At 33.9% G+C, this 7015-nt stretch overlaps 1 long non-coding RNA gene across 2 annotated transcripts; it reads left to right on the forward strand.

Annotated features, from left to right (window-relative positions):
* Nucleotides 1-4039: 4039 nt before the first annotated feature.
* Nucleotides 4040-6341, forward strand: LOC140833714 (uncharacterized). 2 transcript variants are annotated; one of them, XR_012118534.1, is made up of 4 exons: nucleotides 4040-4393; nucleotides 4885-5000; nucleotides 5113-5145; nucleotides 6085-6341. It is a non-coding gene; the product is annotated as an uncharacterized lncRNA (long non-coding RNA). The 2 variants fall into 2 exon arrangements; XR_012118533.1 differs by having other exon boundaries at nucleotides 4040-5000.
* Nucleotides 6342-7015: the final 674 nt, after the last annotated feature.

Consider the following 7015-nt stretch of genomic DNA (forward strand, 5'->3'; position numbering starts at 1 on the left):
TGTTCACCTTCACTTTCGCACAATCATTCAACCATTGAAGCTTATATGATTGAGGGTGCTTTAATATAGGCAAATCCAATTTTTGTATCATCTCACTACTAGCCACATTAGTGCAAATTCTCCCATCTATGATAAGATTGCAAACCTTTTCGTTTACAAAACACCTAGTATGGAATAAATTCTCTCTTTGGTTCGTCTCCTCCTCCTTGACTTGGGCACTCGTGATCCGCCGAGTCACTAGTGCTTCACATACAACCGCCTCATATCCCTCATCAAGATTCTCTAACACAGGAATCTCATCATCATCACCCTCACTTTGAGACTCAGATTAACCATATCCATTCAATATCATTACCCTCTTATTAGGACACTGGCTAGCAATATGACCAACCCATTGACACCTAAAATATTTAATATCCCTAGAACGAATAAGAGGAGTTTAGATTTACCTTGCACTCCTTGTTTAGGCGTCTCTTGCTTGGTCTCAGTCTTGGGCTTGGTCATCACCTTATTCTCTTCACGTCTCACCACATTTTGTCGCCAAGAAGATGACGAACTCCCAGTTTGATTGATGCGGTCAACCCCTCGCCTCTTGAGTTGTTGCTCTACCTTTATGACCATGTGCACCATCTCATCTAGATCCAAGTAGTGTCTAAGATTCACTTGGTCTTAAATCTCCCTGTTCAAATGACTACGAAAACGTGCCATCGTCGCCTCACTATCGTCCTCTATATTTACCCCAATCATGACTACTTCCAACTCTTTATAGTAGTACTCCACACTCTTTATTCCTTGTCTCAAAGTTCCTCTTAAACATTTCTCTATAGTAATGACTGGGCACAAACCTCTTACTCATGACCCTCTTCATCTCATCCCAAGTTTCAATGGGTCTCTCATTATATCTCCTCCCAGTGGTCACTAGTTTATCCCACCAAATGAGAGTGTAGTCTAGAAATTCAACCACCGTCAACCTAATATTTTTTTTTTCGGAGTAGTGGTGACTTTCAAACACAAAATCTACCCTCTTTTCCCACTCTAAATATGCATCAGGGTCAGATTTCCCATGGAACGATGAAATATTCATCTTAATACTATTCATGGTACCATCTTCCCTATTCTCATCAACGTAGCTACCCCGAACGGCTTCACTTCTTCCTCTACCAAACCATCTTTCTCGTCCGTTCCTACCCCAATTCTCGTTTTGACTCTCCTCGTCTCCCCCCAAATTATATTCCTCCTCGCCTTCTCCTCTACCCAAATCTTTAGGCTTATACTTACTCCCACTCGCAATAACTTCAAGCTTATCCAACCGCTCATGTAATGGCTCCAACTGGGTCCTCGTCATCTTACTAAAATGACTGAACAACGCCTCCATTTGAACCTTAGACAAACCTTGGTTCGAACTATCTCCTACCTCCCACTCCATTTTCCTTTCGGAAGTAGTACAGCAAGAAAACATTAGTAGAAAACAAAATATCCCTCACCCGAATACTTACAGTCACTGCAAAAAAAATGCACTCGTCTCTCTTTTCTTTTTTGTTTCGTCCTCTCCTCACTTCAAATACTCATCGGTCACTCCAAAAAAAAGTTCACTCGCACTCAAGTAATTTCAATCGAATTCGAGAGTTCTCTCAAAGGTGCTCAAGCCTTGTATTTGTATAAATCAAAGAATCAAGTTCAACTCGTGAACAATTGTGATGGACTCACTTGGACTGCGTAGACAATAAATTTGAATTTTTTTTTTACCGTGAGTGACACTTGAACATGACTCAAAAAAGAGAATGGAACAAAATACCAAAACAAATTTGTAGCAAATTTTCGGATTTTTTGTATTTTTTTTCTCTCTCTTGCACAAGATGGAATTGTGCACTCGAAAATCCCTAGAAAAAATAACACAAAATTTCGAGAATCACATATTCACGAAAAGACTGAGAACGATAGAACGACGCAGATCTGAAAAACATACGAAAGGATAATTTTAGATCTGAAAATTTAAGAACAAGATACTTAAATTCAATGAGCCAAAGCTCTGATACCAAATGATTCCAATTGAAAGAATTGTTTAACATAAAAGTACAAAAATATTACGATTATGTGTATCGGATTTAGGTGTGGTATGCAGGTATCATAACACATATTCACAACATGTAGCGAATTATAATAATTAAATACACAAATAAACTTTAATTAATAAAATAAGACATAATAAACCATGTACAAATATAAATACTTGTGAGGTGTCTTAGGATAAAACGGTTCACTAGAAAACTTGACAGTTTACAAAAATCAAAACTAGTAAACAAAGAAAAGCTAACTCCCTTAACAAGTGAGGGGAAAAAGTGCATCCAAACATATATTTCAAAACATAAAATCAAAACTATGGATGCAACAAACGTGAAGCTGAAGGTCTCGAATAAACGACACACTAATCAAAACAATGATTAGATGTTGTGGTTGAACGTTCTCAATACTTCAATACGCCTTGACTTGAACTCTTTATTAATTCACTGACGTAATTATTTGCTTCTCCTGCAGCGTTTCACTGCTCTCCTTCAACTTCAAAAGCCACACGCGATCCGCATCAATGATCTCTTATGTTTATGGTTCCCTGTCGTCTTCCTTAGCACCAAATGAAAGGAAGATAAGCTATACTCAATCGAGAAGGGCGAACGAAGCCCATAGCGAAATTTCATTAGGAAATAATTTTTTTTTAGGCAAAAACTTGTGTGAGACGGTCTCACGGGTCGTATTTGTGAGACGGATCTCTTATTTGGGTCACCCATGAAAAAGTATTACTTTTTATGCTAAGAGTATTACTTTTTATTATTAATATGGGTAGGATTGACCCGTCTCACGAATTATGACCCGTGAGACGGTCTCACATGAGACTCACTCTTTTTTTTAATAATGGTATAATAAATCTAGATATCTTATAATAGATATCAATATTCTAGATAATCTTATCATAGATATCAATATTTTATAAAATCTTATTAGTTTAAAAAGACAAAACTCTAAATTTTAAAATCACAATAATATCAACAACAAAAATTAATCAAGGAAAAATTATTTTTTCCTTAGTCTTTTTTTTTTTAAAGTAAAACAAATCCATTACTTCATAATATCTTGATTTACAATACTAAGTAACCAAGCTGGTATATTACCAGAATACCAAACAACAAAAGAAGAAACTACAGAAGCTTCACGAGCTAACCGATGAGCAGCTCTGTTCGTGAAATAAACTCTAACAAGATCTTGTTCTTGACACAAATTAATCAACTCACGCCATAATTTAAACACACGGGGACCATTGCATTGTTGAAAGAGTTCTTTGTGATCCTCCCAAATGTCTGGGACAGAATCCGCAAAAAGAATGCTAGCAGAGATTTCCTTCCAAGCGGAATACATGCAAAATCCAATAAATGACGATATTGTTGTTGCGAGCCCGAAAGCTCTTCCGATACCATATTACATATGAGAATTGAAAAATGAATGAATATTTACAAAGAATTCTATTTATAAGCTATACATTTTGGTTAACCGCCTTTTAATTTATTGTGCGTATATTTAATACTAGCTGATATTAAATTAAACCTACTATAATGTGTGTTTGTTATGCATATTCCACATTACTAGACATGGTTTTGTTTTTTCCATAGATATAATCTAGAGTATGTCTCTTGTGAGACGATCTCACGAATCTTTATCTGTGAGACGGGTCAATCCTACCGATATTCACGATAAAAAAAGTAACATTCTTAGGAAAAAATGTAATATTCACTAGTAGAATTTTTGGTTTTTACTTCGCCACTATTTACTTCGGCGATTGTTAATTATCAAGTAGTATATACCAATCAACTTCGGTAATAACATCAGCGAAGTAAAACATTATATTTTACTTCACAACTTAAAAAACACGGACTTCACTTCTAATTTTTTGTAACATTTTACTTCGATAGAATAGTTTTGATTAAGTAAAAACTTTAAAAAAATTTGAAATTTATATTTAGCGGTCCATTTTTTTAATATAAATTTTAAGTTAACCAATTTTTACATATCGTCTCTTTCATTTCATAGTAGCTCCTGATCCTTATTTTGAAGAACCCTAACCGGATCTTCCAGATTGTTGGTCAGCTTTGCTGCTTCATTTGGTTTGATTCGTTCTTAGACTTAGTTACTTTCATATGCCTTCGATGATCCAAAGTTGCTGCTCCATCGCATTTTCATACAAATAACGATTCTGCTCTGTTTAAGTTCTTGAGTTCTTTTATTCTGATTTATATGGACTCTATTACGTGAAGGGGTAGTTGTTTTAGTGTTTCTAGGTACTGATTCTTCTGCCAATCAATGATATAGCACCTGGGTTCTGGTTTGCACAAGGGACCATTCTAGGGTTCGTTATCTGCGCGTTTATGTTTTCCTTGGTATCTGGTTTGTTTTGTTGGGATATTGTAGTGTGGTTGAGCTTGTTGTGGTGGTATTTTTTCATTTTGAGGCTGTTTATGTTCAACATTGATTTTAGACTCGTACAACTCACTTAGTGAATTGTAGGCGTTTGATTATTTTCCTCAATGAGTAAGAAGATTGCAATTTGCAGGGTCCATTTCTGGGCATACTTGGCATTCATCTTCTGATATTTGATCTTGAAGTTTTGAAATTCCTTGAGTTTTCAATTATGTTAGTGTAATAATTGACTATTTAAATGTTCAAATTGTTTTCCTTTGTGATGGAATGTAAAGTGTTAGTAATCGTTTGAATTATGAGTTACATATTTCTTATTTAAAGTAAGTTTTCTAGCAATTCGTCAGTTTCTATTAGTGGTATATTATTGTCTATGTTGAAAACTCTTTTTTAATTAGCTTTGTGTGTGCTCTTTTTCGTAAGGTACCCTTTCAAGTGATACCACCAATGGATTGGGAGGAATACATTTCTGAAATAGCATCAAGCATGTTCAAGGAGCAAAGTCCTAAACTGTTTGGCATTACATTGCTTGTGCCTCTGTACGACATTACCGCCCTTGTTTGTAAATTTACATTCTTTATTGATTTTCTATTTGGTGTGCTTATAACTCGAGCACGGTATTGATACATCTGACATATACTTCTTGTGCAGTTACCTGGAAAAGAATGGCGGCATGTGCTTGAGGTTGATCTCATTATTAAATATCTGCACCTTTTATTTCTGAATAAGTAATGGGCTTTTCTCTTTAATTTTCAGTTTATTATAATAAGTTCTGACTATCTCTTTGATTTCACCTATGTGGATAATGTTTTTCATGCTCATATTTGTGCTAAAGAATATCTCAGTTCTCAAATAGTTTCAGTGTGTGGAAAGTTATTGCCAAGAATTTAGATGATCTTTAAGTTTCCTGTTTCTTTCATAAGTGGTGGAAGGATATCTTGGACTAGAATTTTGTAGTTTTTTTTAATTAACATGGCGCCAACAAAGTTTTGGGAATTCACGTCATTTGTGTTGGAGGCTTAGGGTATGAGAGATATTCATAATTCATACCAGGTACCACCCTTTATATTGGTTCTTATGACATAATCTGTCTTTGTAACTTGAAAAGTAATTCTTTATTTCATTGGATTTCCTTCTACCTTGTTCATTGTGTTCATGATTTGAGCTTGATTTTATCATGATAGTTATTGCAAAAATTTTGAAATTTTCCACTGGACATGATTAGAGTAGTTACAGTGTACTAGTAGAGTATGAGAAAACTGCTTACTGATTAGAGTAGTTATGTTACAAGTTGGTGTAAAAAAGAATGATGTTTATTTTATTTTTTTTAAGGAAAATCAGTTGTTTACTATGAAAAAGTGATTTATAACATCAAAGTGACAATTTTGTTGTCCAATTACAATTTATCATGAACAACTTACAGTCAACAGAGACCTGCCATTTGTTGAACTTCTCAACTAAATTTTTCAGTAAATTGAAATGAGTCGTTTCTTTATATTTGAACTTGTTTGCTTTATATTTGTATTTTTTTATACTCTTTAAAGAATTTCTTTTTCCACGCTACAGAAAGCTCCCTTGTGACATGTCATTCATGTTCTATCACATTCATTATTTACATTTCAGTTTGCAGGATCAATCAAGAACCAATATTACAACCAATCTCAATATGATTAAGTCAGAAATGAATGGAGCGAATTCGTCTACTCTTATGTAGGTGCTTAAATGGATCATGTGAGTCTTTGTGTAGGATTTACTTGTGGATATACGTACACTTTGGTATTGTGGATATACTTGTGGATACATTTTTGGGTTATACGTACTTGTGGATACATTTTTGGGTTATACTTGTGGATTTGTGGATATACACTTGTGGATTGATAGATATACTTGTGGATTTGTGGATTTCATCATTTTTAGATAAATAATTTATGAATCAAATGAATGTATTTTAAGTTATATATGTGTATGTATATATATAAATAACGTTATTATTGTATATTAATTAAATTATTTTGATTAAGTGAAAATTATGTTTTTACTTCACTACTTTGTTAAATTAGTATGGTGGTGATCAAGAATCACTTCGTCAATAAATGTAAACTGTAAAGTAACAAAATACCAAATACTTCAACAAATAAAAATAATGGCGAAGTTATAGAATATATTTACTTCATCATAGTTCCATAACAACGAAGTCGTTCGCATCAAAGACTTCACTAATTTCTTAGATACGACTTCGGTTATAATGCGAAGTAAAATGGTACCCTATCACTTCACGTGCGTCTACTTCGGCAATTATTTACCTATGACTTCATTGAATATGCGAAGTAAATCAAAGAAATTCTACTAGTGATTTTTTCATGAATAACCCAAATAAGAGATCCGTCTCACAAAATAAGACCTGTGAGACCGTCTCACACAAATTTTTACCTATAATCTAACCTTGTAAATCTTTTTGCTTATTTCTAGAATATCTCTTCACGGTATTAATATCTTTATTTTATTGCAAATGATTAAATAATAATACATGGACTTGGTCAATAAGAAAAAGCTA

This window comes from Primulina eburnea, chromosome 6 (genome assembly GCF_022965805.1).
Source record: "Primulina eburnea isolate SZY01 chromosome 6, ASM2296580v1, whole genome shotgun sequence".
Classification (NCBI taxonomy): Eukaryota; Viridiplantae; Streptophyta; class Magnoliopsida; order Lamiales; family Gesneriaceae; genus Primulina; species Primulina eburnea.